This window comes from Anthonomus grandis, chromosome 17 (genome assembly GCF_022605725.1).
Source record: "Anthonomus grandis grandis chromosome 17, icAntGran1.3, whole genome shotgun sequence".
Classification (NCBI taxonomy): Eukaryota; Metazoa; Arthropoda; class Insecta; order Coleoptera; family Curculionidae; genus Anthonomus; species Anthonomus grandis.
The window spans coordinates 6251485-6269557 of NC_065562.1; the positions used below are offsets into that span (position 1 = coordinate 6251485).

The 18073-nt window shown below is 32.6% G+C and overlaps 1 protein-coding gene across 3 annotated transcripts in view; it reads left to right on the forward strand.

The window, feature by feature from the left end:
* The window catches only part of LOC126746473 (elongation of very long chain fatty acids protein AAEL008004-like), a 225214-nt gene that overhangs the window by 61509 nt on the left and 145632 nt on the right, over positions 1-18073 (forward strand). Inside the window, exon 1 of one of the 3 annotated variants that reach the window (XM_050454747.1) lies at positions 5707-5917. The exons of the other annotated variants lie outside the window; for them this stretch is intronic. The gene's annotated coding sequence lies outside the window, so the exon portion shown is untranslated. Of the gene's footprint in view, positions 1-5706; positions 5918-18073 lie in introns of those variants that run through there. 3 annotated transcript variants of the gene reach the window in all.

An 18073-nucleotide genomic window follows, 5' to 3' on the forward strand; every position in this document is an offset into this window, starting at 1 on the left:
GTAGAATGCCCTTTAGTTTTTTCAAAAGCAGCTCAGGTTAATTTTACTTTTCGCGTTATTTCCGACTTTGGATTCTTCTTTCCTAGTTTAATGTCTGTAATCTGATATTTAATTGTTGCATTATTTTCTTTAACTCATCTGGATGTTCAGAGGCGAGAACCATATTATCCGTAAGTATAAAGTGACTAAGGACCCTAAATATATCTTCCAGTGCCAGAGTGTACAGTTTTGGTCATATCGTGTTGTCTTGTCGAACTTCTCTATTTAGGTTTATTTGAGATGTTTTTATGTTTTTATCAATCAACATGCATTGTGGCGTTTTTATATGCTCCTAACAAGAAATTTTTTTAGAAGAATTGACACTAGATTACAGACTTACTAGACACAGACTTAGGTACAGACGATATCTTGGGAACCATATCTCGCTTACTTAGCTTGCTATTAATTTTCACCTTCCGTTTCCTATTTTTTTAAAACGGATACTCAGAAATATACATAAAGTCCTACTTAAAGTAGGACTTACAAAATCATAGGACTTGCCTCTAACAACTTTCTTCTTCGAAACTAGTATTATGCGGTCTACAGTATCGAAAACACGCACCAAATCAATAATTATTCCTATATACTAAATAATAATTATTATTTAGAAAATCTGTTTATATATATACACTCAGACCAGACCAGATATTAAACCAAATTGTGTCTAGGAGGCTACACAAATAAAATAAATAATTAAATACTAATCATAGTTGACAGAATTGATGGAAAATGCACGTTTTTAATGGCTCATTATTAGTTTTAATTTTTAATTTGAAGGTTATTACGCGTAAAAACGTTGCCCTAATTAAGCTTCTACCGATTATTAGTGGTATTCGCTATAAAGAGAAAAAACATGATAACGATATTTTTTAATTTCAATTTCTACAGGGTTAAAAAATATTACTGGCATACTTATAAAAGCATTTTTTTAATGGAATATAAAGAACGCATAGATATATGTATAGAGTGTTAAAATTAAAAATTGTCAAACAGTGGGCTGCCAGAGGCAGTTGTGCATATAGGTCTTCTAATGGAGCCGTCATGCCCCACCGAGGGTTACCAGAGCCCAATGGCCTTAGAAAAACCGATAAGACTCTTTGGTCTGAAGGACTTAAAGTCGCTCAGTGCATTGAAGGTGCTACCCAAGTATTTAAACCTGGCGCGCGTCAGTGCTGGGCACTACCCGACCACGTGGTCTACGGTTTCATCCTCCTCCCAGCTCCACCGGTATTCCGGGTTGTCCGCAATTAGTTAAGTGCCAGTGTCCGGTTAAAAGACCTGTCACTGTCCGAATTTTGCGTTTTTTTAGGCGTAGAAGATTTTTGGTGAGACAGGCAGAGGGCTCACCTATGCGTGCTTTGGCCTGTCGAATACCAGGTTAGTTAGTCCATCTTGGGTGGGTCTACTTGCCCAGTGGATCCTTCATTGACGCGACCGCTACGCATTTGGCAATACCAATTATGGGTTCCAGCTCCATCAGCATTTTCGCGAATCCCAGTCTGGCAAAAGAGTCCGCTTCCTCGTTACCTGCATGGCCTGCGTGGCCAGGTACCCAGACGAACTGAATCCTGCAGACGAACTGAATCCTGCAGCCAACCTGCGCCAGTTTTTCTTGGTCTTTTCTGAACTTTAGTACGAGTTTGGAGCTTACCTTTACGGCCGTGATAGCCTTAGTGGCAGCTCTGATCACCGAACATACGACTATATTGCGGTGTCCGCAGCTTAGGATTTTCTGTCCGTATTTCAATAAAGCGAATACTTTGGCCTGGAAGACAGTGGCGTGCTCCCCCAGCGAGTATGCCCTACTGATATGTGGGATCCCATCACAAAGCCCTGATCCAGCTCTGTTATTCATTCTAGAGCCATCGGTTGACATTCTAAAACCAGATGATCCTCCTGTTTAGCAATGTAGGCTTGTTGAAATGCTGCCCCTCCTCTCTGCCCGCATTGTGCGTCACGAATCCCTTGCAATCCACTGCCACTAAAGCCATGCAGCCACTACCCATCAGAAGGAGAGGACATTCCTATACCGTAACCAGATTTGCGTGACGGGTCGCGCCAGCACGTAGCCGTGGATGTATAGCCTTTGTACAGTTCTCATTGCCTCGATTTGCACAACGAGATCCAGAGGCGGAAGGCTCAGCAAAGTTTCAAGTGCTCTAGTTGCCGCAGTTCGCATAGAACCCGTTATGCTGAGACCTGCAAAACGTTAAGCTATGTCCAGTTGAGCATGAATTTTCGCTTTCTCCATACACGGCCACCAAACGATAGCCCCGTACGTGAGAACGGGTCTTACAATGGACGACTAGTATAGAGTGCTGTTTTAATGATGATTTTATGCACCATTTAAAACTGATCAACTAACAAAACGAAAAATTACAGATAATATAAAGTACCTTATTTCTCTTAGGAATAAAACTTTATTTAAATACAAAAGAAATAAAAACTTAAATTTATTGGGAAAATTACAGGCAACTTGGAAACCAAGTTACAGCGACAGTTGAAAGAGAGAAGTAGTAGTATCATTGACACATTACGTAAAGATGACTCCAAGATAACGGGAAGGTGCTGCGTGAGGCTATCATACCTACAAATTCTATTTTGGGCCACTTGGTAGATCCCGAAATTAACATCTTTTTTTGTAAATATTTATTTAATTTTTTTTATATTTACCGAAACTCCTCCCTGAGACCTTGTCTTATTATCTACAAAAATGTAAAGCAGAATGTTGGAAACGCAGTTTTCTTTTGAATTGCAGTTGGCAACACCAGAGGAAGCGAAGTCAGTTTTATTTTCCATCAAATCTGAAGTCGTTGGTATGGACAGCATTGGCGTATCCATGCTGCAATCCCTTTATTTTCCCTTTTTTGGTACATTGCGTTAATTGTTGTATTGAAGCGTTAACTTCTTCAGATTCGTAAAAATCTTCATAACTTATTCTTATACCTTAAGTTGTTTTACCGATTGAACTCTCTAAACTTCTCCCTACCAAGGTACTAGAGAGAGTTTTGGAGAGTTAGATCGGAGAATACCTGCGGTTCAATATAGATTCAGGAGAAATTTTAGCTGTTCAGGTTAGGTTAGGTTTGTTGTAAGTAGGGCATCTTGTGTCCCTTCACTCCGACTCTAGATCTATTGTGGCTTACTGCTAAGTATTTATACTTCGCTAGTCAAGTCCGCCTTCTTTAAGAGTCGATAATTTTACTGTCTGATAATGTCACTGTAGATGTTGATGGTTCTTTAAGTTGCATTTGATTAAGCATTCTTGCACAGATTTCAATGGCATGTACCTCCGCCTGAAAAATTGATGAGTGTTTACCAAGGCAGACAGATCTTTCTGTCCTTGGGCTAGTGCAGTATATTCCAGCTCTTACTCCAAAATTAATTTTGGAGCCGTCTGAATATACTCGGATGTCCACTTTCTCTAGTTCCAACAGCTTCGGATCCTAGTCCGCTCGGTCTGGTATGTTGACCGAGGATGAACCCGTGTTTAGTGTTTTTTTTGGTATTAAGTCTGATAGCATACCAAGTGTGCTGTGATTGCACACCTTCTCAACCAGTTCAGTTGATTCCATCCAGACATTTTTTGCCGATATGCCATTTATGACATGGTGCAACGTGTAAGTGGTTCTTATGGCTTCCCCCTGCAGGTATACGTGCAGAGTGGTCAGCCAAGTAGTACTTCCATGGCGGCTATCGGGGCGGTTTTGATCGCTTCCGTAGTGAGCAAGCAGGCCTGCCTTTGAAGGCTGTTAAGTTTTGTTTTGGCCATTTATAGTGTTGCTTTGCCTCACCACACCACAGAGCCGTAGGATATCGTAGGTCTGATAACCTGCGTATATAACTGCCGCATATCCTGCGACAGTACCATAGAAACAGTTTTTTCTTCTTAAGCGTCCTATCTAAAGTTATCCCATGTATATTATTATTTCGCTGCCTTTACAAATTGGATGGCCTCTCAGGATTGGCAATTATCATTATCAGAAAATTAGGTTTAGGTATGATATTCGTAATTTGGACATTAAAAAAAAATAAAGGTGGAAGGTCCCAACCCACACGTACCCACCCAAAGTTCTGAAGGGGCAATTTGGCGCCTTACAAAAAAGAATTCCTTCCTTCTTTATTATGCCACTTTCTTTTTTATAAATCTTTATTTTCTCAATTTTGTAAATATAATATAATATATTACAAGAGTACATGTGTATTAGAACTACTCCTAACTAATAGGTAAAAACCCGGAAAGTACGTTCCCGATATAGAAAATTAAATTTTATTCAACATTTAATAATAACAAAGAAAACAAATATTTGGTTCGAGCAAAGCGCATTGACCAATGAATTTAAATAAACATTAACATATTATAAACGAATGTTATTTTAAACAAAAACTTAAAACTAGTCTGTAAACTTTAACAAAATTTTGTTTTAATATAACCCGGCACTTAAGCTAGGAATCTATCACTAACGAAGTGTTCAAGCAAATTTATAAAGCCATGATTTATTAAATTCCCTAACGGAATATTTGGAGCCAAAACTTCTAAATTCGCCACATTAATATTGTTACTTAAATTAACTCTAGCTTGATCAAAGGCCTCATAGTATTTAAGACGGTGCAAAGGAGTGTCCTTTGCTTGATGTCAGCATCTATAACATCATTAATACACGATCTGCATCGGGCATCTTCTATAGCTCCAATCCTCTTGTAGTGTAAAGCGAATTGACCATGTCCCGTTAACATCTGAGTAGTTTTGCAATTAAGTATGAAAAACAAGTTTTGCCTTTGTCTTACATCAGGAATGAATTCATGGGTAATTCTCCCATCTCTCTTGCCAAACATTAAGTAATCTTTCTTCTAGTCTTTCGTTTAGAACACTTTTAGATAATTTTGTTTCAGCAGAAATAATGACTTGTTATCTATTGATTACTAATCCATATTTGTGTCCTAATTTGTCCAGAGCATTCACTAAAAGTTCTTCTAGTGGAGGAATATTGACTAGGACAGCAGCTGCCTCTGTTGAGGTCAAGAATTATGCACCACATATTGTTCTTGCAATTAAGCCCCTGTTCTTTTCTAGTATATTTCTAGATCTAACATAAAATAGTCTATTTTCAAATAAGCCTGAACAGTATGTAAACAAAGGCAAAATAGCCATATAGAAAATAGTTCTTAAGGAACTATTATCTATTTAATTTGGATATAAGAAATACATATCTCATAACACCTCTTCATTATAAAAGAATTTTATTTAAGAGGAGTTTCAGCTATTGCGTTTATTCGAGAAGGCCGCATGTATTTTTTATTATTTATTTATTTAAATATAGTAATATAAAAACCAATTAAAAAGGTAGTAACTTAAATTTTTATCATTTCACGTAACTAGGCTACATATTTCTAGGCATATCATTACGTAAAAACAAATATATTATAATTGTAATTAAAATTTACGTAAAAAGGAATGTTTTTTTAATTCGAAAGTTAACGTCACCCGTCACGTCTAAACCGAATTTCATTGTAAACTTGAACAACTGACCAATAATCTATCAGCAATAGGAAAATAACACAACAAAATACAAGAACAAAGTCTAATATTATCGATGGTACAATACATAGAGGTACGCTTTTTTGACGGTCACATCCAAAAGTGGGGGATCACTATCGTTTTGACATACCGCGTACAATTCGTTCAGTACCACGCGACATCCTATCAGTTACCCAGCTGATTAGCACCACAATTATCGGAACCAATTTGCCGGTACCAATTAGTTTTTTTTGTTAAATATAGCGGTTTTTCGAGTCATATTTTAGTGCTGATGGAAATAGTGCGACGTTGTTAACATTTTTGTTTTTTTGTGTTTGTTTTAGCTATATTCCATTTTGGGCAAGTATTTATATTAAATCAATATTTAAATTATTAAATTAAAAAAAAAATAATTTAATAAGCACGTAAAAAATTAAAAAATTGTTTGTTACAAAATTCTAAATTATAAAATTGAAAGATACCTAAATGATGAATGCAAAATGATTACAGTAAATCTACCAGACATTTTTTAAGATAAGCGAATTTAGAACATTAAATAAGATATGATATAAATGAAGAACATTTTCAAGGCTACATAGAGGGTGTCCCAATTGGAACCTGTAAGATCGGTTAAATTATAGCAGTTGCGTAACTTGACATTTTTTTCCAAATGTATGTGTTATTTAAATCTCTAGAGTATAATAATTAACATTTTATGATAACTTCTTTCACCCTACATTATAGTCACGACGTTTCGTTTTATGACGACCACCACCAACTTTTTTTTTCAGATCTGATGAGTCATTTTATTTACTGTTTCAATAACGTATCGTTTGCATATTAAAGTATTTATTATATTTCAGTACTAAGGATTAATTTATCTGTAATTTTATATATTTTTCGAAATTTTAGAATTTTTCCGGAAATCTTTAATATGTAATATTTATATTTCTGACAATCATCTAAAAGCATGAAATTTACAGACTTTGTGTCTTTTACTTTTTTGATATCCTAATGACCACTTTTTAATTTGAGACACTGTATATTATGTTTAATTTATTTAATAATATATTAGTAAGTATATAATAAATAATTACTTACAGTTCTCTTCAATAATTTTTTTTCCCAACTATATTTGGTCTAGTGATATAATTTTATTTTTTTAAGAATACCCTTGACCAAAGTTTAGAAAAGCGTTCTAAATGATTGTTGTGCTTCTGGAATGTACATGTAAAGCCTAAATTCGATATAGGGAATGGCATTTATTCACTTAAAATTATTAATAGAAAAGGCCATGTGTTATTTCATATTAAAAGTCGGTATTTATATTAAATCATTTCTAATTTGACGTATTATTTGCTTGACGAACTATTTCGTAACCATCACCAGTGGTTGATAACATATTTTTAGAAGACTTAAGTAATTAAATTAATGATACATACATGTTTGTAGTTTGTAGTAATTGAATCGTGAATTTCGAAAAGGGCTTATCTCGCAAAAAACGTAATTTTCCAGGAAAAGCTAAAAACTGAATTGCTTCTGACAGATTTGAACTACGAAAATATGAATTTTCCTAATATTCACAACCTTTGTTTGACATCTTAACCTTGCCAATTTTTTTTCTTTTCAAATAAGTAAACATGGAGAAAATGGACTTTAGAATTTTCCGAGATGAGCTGTTTTCGAAATTTAAGGACCACTTGAGAGGTTATATTATCACAAGAACATTAATAAAGAAACTTCCACTTTTTTAAAGAAAGATACAAAAAACTAAAAAAAAATCCTTAAAGATCAAAATTTTATTTTGTTAATTTATTTGGAAAATAATAACAAATAAAAAGTAACTCTGCTAAAAGTCTTGTTCGATGTCAGCTCCTGCTTCTCTGTCAGTAGTCGGCCAGCTCAAAATACTATCGTAAAAGTCTTCATATTCTGCAGGTATATACTGCCTCAACTTTTTCAAGTCAGTCATTTTTAATTTTAAGTTATTTATTGGCAGTTTTGAGGAGTAGCATGGAAAGTCTTTAACAGTAGGAAGATTAGCACAAATACCTTTAGTTTTTGAAAGGCTAAAAGTTTCAGTATTAATTTCGCTGTCAGTGAAGGGGCGGCATAAAACTTCTCCAGGCTTTTCTGGATTAAAGTAAAATTCATAAAAAGTTGAAACTTGAAAAGATACTTTGTTTTCTTTAGCAACTTTTTTTCCATAGCATCTTTCCGATAACGGTTTTGCTTTAAAGTGTACTTTGCACCATCCGTTAAAATCAATGATATCGGTATAAGTTATCGTTTTTACACAAAATTTGCCTGTTTTAGTGCTACTGAGTATTAAATTCGTATACTGCTCGTGAGTAAATAAACGATCTTCTCTTCTAATCTTACGCTTTATGGATGCAAAATCTCTATCACAGTCATTAAAGGAATGACCTCTTTGGGGAAAATAAAGAATAACTTTTAAATTTCGAGTAAGTGACAAAGCGATAAGATATTTTATTATGGTATTGTTTTTATTTTGCCCAGGACATCCGTCGCAGAATAAATGTAATTCTGTAATATTTTCACGAACATTTTTACATATAAAGTTATTTAAAAACGAAGCTACTTCATTTGGTCCCTTCAACACTTGGCCCTCGTGATAGGAATACAAAGTTGCCTTCCCCGTTTTCATATTATGTACGCAGAATTCGTATACCCAAAGTTGGCGGTAATAGAACACTTCTTGGACTGGAAGTACTGGCAGTGGTAGATTCTGCATATAATCGAAAGACAATCCGAAAATGGTACCGCCGTTCTCGTTACATTTTTCTGTAATAGCTTTGGCTTTATTAAAAAACTTTGATGCCCGACGCTTATGTATGATTAGCTCCGCACTGCGGCGACCCTCTTGGCATTATCGTTTAAATGGGGATTCTTCAGCTTAACGATTAATTTCTTCACATTTTGAGCACACATCAATTTGTGGCCTACCAAATGCCAAGTCAAAATTTACATTGAAATAATTTCTAAAAAACTGATAATTTACTTTAGTTTCTGGATATTTTGCCGAAAATCTCTCATGCAATAACCTCGCATATCGTGGGGGCTTTTATTTGCAATTTTTAGTAGTCGAATTCTCTTTATTCTCTTGTCGGTAACACCATGCAAGTTTAGAAAGGCTACTTTACATACTGCTTTTCTATTTTCATCTGCTTCGATAAAATACTTATAAGAGTAACTCTTTGGCTTACTAATTTTATCTTCTTGACGTTTAGAAGTATCCTTCACAGGGAACGCCTCCATCAATCCTTGAATATATATGTCCTCTTCATCTTTGGTATTAAAACCGTTTATGCGATTCAATATTGCTTTTTTGGCATCATCGGAAATTTTCGAATGCACCTACAAAGATAAAACTATTTTTTTACAAAACCATTTTTGTATATATTATATATTGAATATATTATCTACCTACTAAATAAATAACATTATTTATCTACCTCTATCCACATCTCCTATTAGTTTTTAATTATGTAATAGAACAAGGAATATTTTTACCCACGTGGTTTGTGTGTGCAAGTCCCTTAACTTTGGCTTTTTTGATAATTACATTTTTATACATTTTACTATTTCTTACTCCTCGCTTCTTTTTCTCCACTCCTGTATCTGCCTCGTCCGAACTACTAGACTCACTCATTGTTTAAAAAAAAAACTAGTAACGTTGAACAAAACAGTACCCAAAATATGTGATTGTTTAGTAATTCAAATGACAAACTTGACGTACACCAAAGTAAAGCGACTGAAACAAGCAAACTTTACGATACCTATACTCCAGTAAAATTCACGTCTTAAAAAGAAATTCATCTATAAAAATAAGAAATCCCCTTTTTGGTTCGCTTCATTTACTAAACGCGTCGCAATGCATTACGAAAAGGACCCAAATTAGCGAGATGAGTCCTTTTCGAAATTTTGTTTTAAAACCACGAGTTCGTATTTGTAAGAACAAAATCAGATATGAGCCTTTTTCCTTCATAAAATGTTGGCCTACTATTCTACAATAACTACAAAAGTTGCCTAATAACTACAAAAGTTCTAACAGAACAAAAAAAGTACAGACGTAGATGAGGCAGAAGTGACTTTCAACATGTTGCTAAATTTATTGATATCATAGACCACAAAGCTCATAATGAGCCGTTTTAGTTTATTTTTAAATATATTGAAGTAGTTAGCAAAATAAGTTAATTCTTTCATAAAAAGGAGTCTTTTTAAAATTAACAAAGTTGAGTCTTGGCAGATAAAGAGCATCCTTACATCTTACATTATATTAATTAAAATCCCTTACTTTGGTTAAATGTTTTTGATTTTTATACATGTATGATAATAATTTAAATATATAAATTCCGGGCATTGTTAAAATATTGTACTTTCAAATGTTTCACGACAGCTCTTATTATACAGGGTGTTCCGTTGATCATGTTACAAACTTCTAGGGCAGATAGAAAACGTCAAAAGAAAAACAAAAGTTCATATAAACATGGGTCCGGAAAAGCTTCCTCAGGGAGCTAGAGCTCTTTGAAAATAACCTTTAAATACTAGTTTTTTTTAATAGCTCCGGAACTACTTTAGCTACCGCAACCAATTTTGGGAGGTAAATTATTGTTAGTACGTTTATTCTTTTGAACCTACTAAATAAAAAAAATATTTACCAGGGGCTTCAGAATCAGGGGGGTATTTGGAAAATTTAGGCCCATTTCTTTAAGACTTTAATTTCTGCCCGTTTGGGCATTAGATTATGATGTTCCTATGCTTTTCACATAAAAAAGGTGCTCTTAGTAAAAGTCGGTAAATATCACCGTTTTTGTGGAAATTGACTAAAACCAAACTAAGATACAGCACCTGAATTAATTATTTTAATAATAATAATGCTAATTTATTGCCACTGTCAGTATTTTTTCAATTTGTCACTGTCAGTATTTTTTACATGATATTAATTCCCTTTTTATTACGGTTAAGTAATGGAAGATTACACTTTTGCTGAATACGCCGATATGCTTTTCATTTATGGGGAAGTTCGATGTAATGGTAGAGCTGCTTCTCGACTATATGAAGAGCGGTTTCCCGAAAGGCGAATCCCAGCTCACACACTTTTTGAAAGGGTCAATCAACGGCTCAGGGAGACTGGCTCCGTGAAAATAAAACGCTAAGATAATGGCGCGCAAAGGAACATCCGAATCCCGGATTTTGAGGAAGAAGTGCTTCAGCGATTTGAAGATAACCCATCAGTAAGTACTCGAGCAGTAGCTGATGCGATGCATGTAAATCATGTTAGGGTATGGAACGTTGTTAAGGAACAGCTTCTTCGGCCCTACCACCTGCAAAAGGTGTAATCATTAGGACCCAATGATTTTATGCCCCGCGTGAATTTTTGCCAGTGGTTTCTTGACCCGTATACAGAAGAACCTCAATTTCCAAAATATGTCCTTTTTACTGACGAGGCTTTATTTACAAAAGAAGGCATTTTTAATTTTAAGAATAATCATGTGTGGAGTGAGGAAAACCCTTATGGTATTCATTTTAGGAGCTATCAACATAAGTTTTCGGCCAATATGTGGGCCGGCATTGTTGGAGAATGCTTAATTGGTCCAATTATGTTGCCTCCTCGTTTAACGGGAAATATTTATTTAAATTTTTTAAGAAATGTACTGCCAGAACTATTAGATGATCTGCCCTAAATATACCACAGAACTTATGGCTACAACACGATGGAGTGCCAGCTCATTTTTCACTTATTGTCCGCGAGTTTATAAATGAAAATTTTGAAAGGCGCTGGATTGGCCGCGGAGGCCCTGTCACCTGGCCAGCGCGCTCACCAGATTTGACACCCTTAGATTTTTTTCTTTGGGAGCATATGAAAAGTCTCGTATATATAAAACTCCAGTCAGAAGAAGACCTGGTGGCCAGAATTTCCTTCCGCATGCTGAAGTAATTCAAACCACGCCTGATATTTTTAACCACGTCAACCTTAATATGGTGCGTAGATACAGTAAATGTATCGATCGTGGCGGCCGACATTTTGAGCAATTAATATTTTAAGTTTATTTTTGTAATACCAATCTTTAATAAAATTTTACGTTTCTAAAATTGTTAATTTGTTGGTTTTTTATTACACTTAAAATCATTTAAACATTTTATGCCTCAAGGTAATTAAAGTGACAGTTAATTAATTTGAGTACCAATTTAATAAAGTGGCTACCTTAACTTTTTTTAAACATTTATTTTTTATTTACGCCAGATTTTCTTTTAATTGTTTATTAATAATAATAGGTAATTCATTTTTGTATCTCATAACTTGCTTTTGGTCAATTTTCACAAAAACGGTGATATTTACCATTTACCGACTTTTACTAAGAGCACCTTTTTTATGTAAAAAGCATAGGAACATCATAATCTAATGCCCAAACGGGCAGAAATTAAAGTCTTAAAGAAATGGGCCTAAATTTACCAAATACCCCCCTGATTCTGAAGCCCCTGGTAAATTTTTTTTTATTTAGTAGGTTCGAAAGAATAAACGTACTAACAATAATTTACTTCCCAAAATTGGTTGCGGTAGCTAAAGTAGTTCCGGAGCTATTAAAAAAAACTAGTTTTTAAAGGTTATTTTCAAAGAGCTCTAGCTCCTTGAGGAAGCTTTTCCGGACCCACGTTTATATGAACTTTTGTTTTTCTTTTGACGTTTTCTATCTGCCCTAGAAGTTTGTAACATAATCAACGGAACACCCTGTATATCAAACCAAAAATCATAGATAGAATGAGCGGAAAATTCATAATAAGTCCCAAGATGTCTTCACTTCTGATGGTGCTCTTTCCAGTGCTGTTTTGCCTGATGTTAAAATTGTAGATGCACCATATCCAGGAGCATAGATTAATATTCCTTAGATAGGAAACTCCCGCAAGTGCCAATAGAACACTGAACGTCGATTGACTGTTGCGCCCTCTGAATTTCGAGGAGTAGTACTAACTGGATGTGAAAATGGGCTTGTGACGTCATAATAGCGGGTAATTTAAAATTTGATTATGGCGCCAATTTTGAATTTTGCTCTACTATTCCGTGCGCCTAAAATTAGTGGAAATGCGGAGTTCTTCCAGAAATCATAGTTCGAAAATAAGGATAATTTCAGGCAGATTGAAAAAGTATTAAATTGACTTTTTTGTCCCGATATTAAATAAATTCCTCGATTTGTTCCTTTTACTGTTTACCTACTATAATTTCTGAAAGACCCATACATTTCCTACTATGTATATGCATAGGTCTGGGTTTCAGAAATTAAACAAGGAATATTTACAAAATGTACTACTATACTAAAAAATTCACAAGTTATACAATAAAAAATAACATTTGTACACCCTTCTTAAAAAATTAAATAAAATATAAAAATTCTTCCAAATTCCTTAATGTATACATTTTAATTAGGAACTTTTTTTTGTATGAAAAACAAACTTTGTTAGTTAGGATTTATTCAGGGTGTTACAAAACGTTATAGTAAATATATAAAGGTCAATAAAAATTTAATAAATTCATCAAAAAAAGACTGCATATTCAATTCACCAGTAATGTTCCTTAGTAAATATTATAAATTATATAACTATCATCAAATTAGTAATGAAAGGGGAACAAGTAAACATTATAGCAGCAGAAATAAAAGATAAAAAATTTACAAATGCATTACTATATTATAAAGAAATTATTGAAAAAAATAAATCACAATTTATACAATCAAAATTAACAGTTATATATGCTTGTTAAAATATTAAATAAAATATAAAAATTCTTCCAAATTTCATAATGTATAAACTAGAGTTTGTAAAGGGTGTGGCAAAAGGTTATAGTAAATATACAAAAGCAATAACATTTTTATAAAATCACCAAGGAATTACTCATACTCAATTCACTAGTAGTATTCCTTACTAAATGTTATAAATTAAATAACTATCAAAAAATTAGTAATGAAAGAGGCAACAAGTAAATATAGCAAAAGTAAAATTTACAGGAGTTACCAATTTTCTAGTTGCCTTTAAAAATTTCAGACTCTAAGATTTGTATAAGATCCAAAATTGCTTATGCAATAAAACTGCTGAAACTGCTCTTCTCTCAGTTTTGGCATTGAGGCTGTCAAAAAGTATACAGAAACAAGATCAATCCTGCTTCATATTGAGATTCACTGGGCCATTTATTTTGGAATCCAATGTCTAGAAATAGAAATCATATTTTAAAGTATTAATTATTTAAATTATTAAAAAAAATAAAATCTTACTCCATTCTGCCCTATTATCCGCCTAGAATCCTCTGATATTACTAAAGATGTAGGTGCAGTTTTTAACTTTTAATTCATCAGCATATTCTGTTGTCGACTGCTGCTCTATGTGATCAAAAGTGACCAGTTCTTTATAATCATGATCTGAAAAAAGATATTTGTAAAGGAAATGTCCTATACATCTTGGACTCAAAGAAATAAAAAGATATTATTTGATGATTTCAAATATATCATACAAAATATTTATCCACACAACAGTAGTGTAGGTCGAAGAGACACAATACTAAGTTAAGTATAATATTTGTTTTACTATGATAAAGCTAAATTATTGAAAGAGTAAAATAATTTTCACATGCAAAGAATTGTTTATTACTAAGATTTTCACGCTTTCAAGGCTTAATAAAGGCAATCTGTGTCTTTTGCTGTAGTTTGCACAGATTTAACACAGCTTCTTCAAAATCCATTTTTGATTTTTGTTGTTTACATTGCACTTACATTTTTGTTGTCATTTTCACAAAAAAAGTTCATTGCAATAACTATTTATGCAAATGCAATGTCGCCAATGTCCATATTCAATTCAAAGTTTTTACCAATGTAATTCACTGCCTTTTTAGACATTTTCTTGTATCCCAGGTGTCAGCACATCCAAATGAATTAATTAACAGCTGACACATTGAACTGAACAACTGGAGACATTTTGTGCAAAATATGAGAATAGATCCATTTTGTTAAGATTTTTCGTAAAATTTGATTAATGAAAGTTACTTTTTCGGCAGAAGTAAAAAGAAAGCCTGTGTAAGCTAAAGAACTATGAAAAATGGTTGCATTTTGTATGACATAATTTGATTCTTGACAGTCCGTGCACCCTCGGTAAAAGCGGTAGTTTAACTAGTTTTGCATTCTTAGAGAGATTCTTTCAATCTAGATTTCGAGGAGTAGAAACTTTTTAGTGTTCCGTAAATCTCCCCAACTTTGCCCCAGAAAACGTCCGTTTAATAAAAAAACCTCATTCGAATCACCATGAAACCAGCGGTGAGATGTTAGTGGATGGAAGGTCCGCCTATCGGCGTAAGAAGTTTCAAGTGAAATCTTGAAACTTCAACATCTCACCGCTTGAGAAACGTTTGATTACGACTTATTTAATTTCACAATGTTATTTATTAATGTTTATTTACATCTGAATTAAATGTGCGAAAAACTGAGGAAAAAAAATTGAGCGGGCCGTGTTTTGTTATAATTGATCGATCCACCTAGTCGATGAACCTCTTGTTCTCTTTTACTTGTAACATTCCCAGATAAAGTAAGTCTCTCCTCTAAATTATCTTCACCAAAGATGAATCCATTGAAGGCTTAATAAATACCGTAATGTGTTCTGTGATTTAAAAATAGTTATGTTAAATTTTTTAGCAATTCTTTTTATCTTATCAGAAAAACCTGGAATAAATGATAAAATAAGATTTGTCGTAAAAATTGGTTGATTCAATTTTATACGTGGATTATCAAAGCCTTTAAAGCAATTTACCGAAAATTCATTGGGATAATTATTTTGTATTAAGATATTTTTAATATTTTTTTTCAGTTGTTAAATATTATATTATATTATATTAATTAATAATTAAGATATCTATTAGTATGAGTTGGTTTACGGTAAATACTAGTTTCAAAATGGTGTAAATCTTTTTTAATTAAAATATCAAGAAAAGGAAGCTGGACCATCAGCCTCCTTTTCAAGAGTAAATTTTATAGTAGATTCGTTGCAGTTAATGTAATTAAAAAAAATTATAAGATCTATTTCGTTATGGTGATATATTGAAAAAATATCATCAATATATCGCCACCATATTTTAGGTTTTGTATCAAATGTATTAATAATTTCAGATTCAAAATTTTCCATAAAGGGTGGTCCAGTTTAAACGTCATTAATTTTATTACGTCATAAAGAATTTAAAAAGAAATAGACTTTCATTATAACATTTTTCTCAGAAATGTTTATTATCAAATATACAGGGTGTTAAAGTGAAAAATAGTTATTTGTTTATTTATCATAACTTTTAAACTACCAGCTCAATTTTAATTAAATTTCGCATGCAGGTTACTGTAGTGAATTGTCAATTACTGATGCAGCCAATTATTAAAAAAATTGCGAGTGGCGTAACATACGGAGGTCCTTTTTTGCCTCGAATCTGCGAGATGATAAAATATTTTTTTATAAGAAGTCAGCTGTTAGATTCTCCATTTAATTTGAAAAAAAAGTTAGGATAAAGATAATCCACGTATAACATTGAACCAACCAACTTTTACGACAAATCTTATTTTAACATTTATTCCAGGTTTTTCTGATAAGATAAAAAGAATTGCTAAAAAATTTAACATAGGAACTATTTTTACATCACAAAACACATTACGATATTTATTAACGAAAACTAAACCTTACAATGAAAATGAATTTAATAAAAATGTAATATATAAAATTCCTTGTACTTGTGGTAAATTTTACATAGGTGAAACCTGTCGACCATTACCAAAAAAAAACAATGATTTTCAAAAGTCCAAAATTATACAACATGCATTCGAGAATAACCGTAGAATAAACTGGAATACTTACTCATATTTAGCAAAGGAACCAATTTCAAAATTACGTAAACTAAAGGAAAGTGCATTTATAATGTTAAATGAAGATAAATGCTTAGCTACTTATTCGGTTGGTTTTAATAATACATGGATTCCTTTGCTAAAAAGAGAGGTAGAACAGGGCATTCTCAAAATTAATTAATAATTTAAAATATTTGATATTTATGTATTTTCTATCATTAAATTACATTAAAATCATACCCCTTTGAATTTTTTGTTATCTTTCAAAACAGTTTGTTCATATTTAACTTTATTTACCTTGATAACGGTAGTAGATATAACTACCGAAACGTTGGTTCAAATTAGGTATTATTTGAAACGTAGGTCTTCATGTTCTTTTTATCGTTTTTAATTTTAATATTCATAACAAAGTTGGGTAGGATATTGAAAAGAAGAAACGAGCTCAGTTTAATAGATTAAACCTCAGCTCCTAGGTATATAAAAAATCTATTATACCTCAAGTAAATCATTGTATTTAAAACTGATTAAACTTAAATTAAATTCAGTATATCGAAAGGTATCATTATAGATTTCATGAGTTCATATTTCTTTTAAGTACGTGAATAAGTCTATTTTCTTCTTTTCAATTTTTGAGCGTGTGAGATGAGTATTTTCTAAATTGATTTTTAAGCTATAAGTAACGTAATACCCAATAAAATAAGTAACTCATTGGAAATAAATAGACAAATTTAAAAAATATATAGTTTTATGTTATTAAAACCATAACAACACGTGTTATAAACTACGAAACAAATTTAGTTAAGTTATCAAAAATCTTAGATTACAAATTATATTCGCCGCAAAAAATTATGCAAATTGTTTTCTCTAAAGTACAATGTCAGGTGCAATGATAGTTTACAAATTCAGAATCCGTTTGGAGTTTGCTGGTTATGGACCATTATGGTCCTTCGAGCAGTTTTTGATGAGTCATTGAATAATTGCTGAGAGATTTTCTCTATACCATACTCCTAACAGGACTTTACAGTTTACTGGTGGAGTCGTTATTTCAGTATGGATTACCTATTTGGCTCTTTTACCTAAGGCTCTTACAAAACAAACCTGATACCTTTAGTGATCATACAGAAATCAATTGTAAAGATAATCTTTAAGAGAAAGAGGCTTTGCTCAACAGAATTATGATATTGCAAATGCAAAAAATTGTAGCATTGAATGTCTGTATGTGCACAGTGTCTGTTCATACTTTCACAGGAAAAAGACATTTTAAAATGTTCGGACATTCTATGGATTTAAAATATCTAGATTATTTTGCTTCTAAATTTTATGATAGAATATTTGGTATTAGCCTTAGGGTATTAACATCATAGGTCTATAGAACATATAGATCTATAAACTGGATAAAAATGTTTAACAAAAAGAGCAAAACTAATAATTTTGATAGATTTGCAGGACTTATGAGATAATGTATAAAATACTGATAGGTTTCACACTTTAATTTAGTTGTATATTTTTGGATGAATAAGGTTCAGTCCATTGTTTCAACTCGGTTTTTTTTAATATAATATAGAATCGCTAGAATAGTTAAAAAATTACATGATGTTGATGGTGCATTTGTATGCATCATCAGTCTTGGTACGTT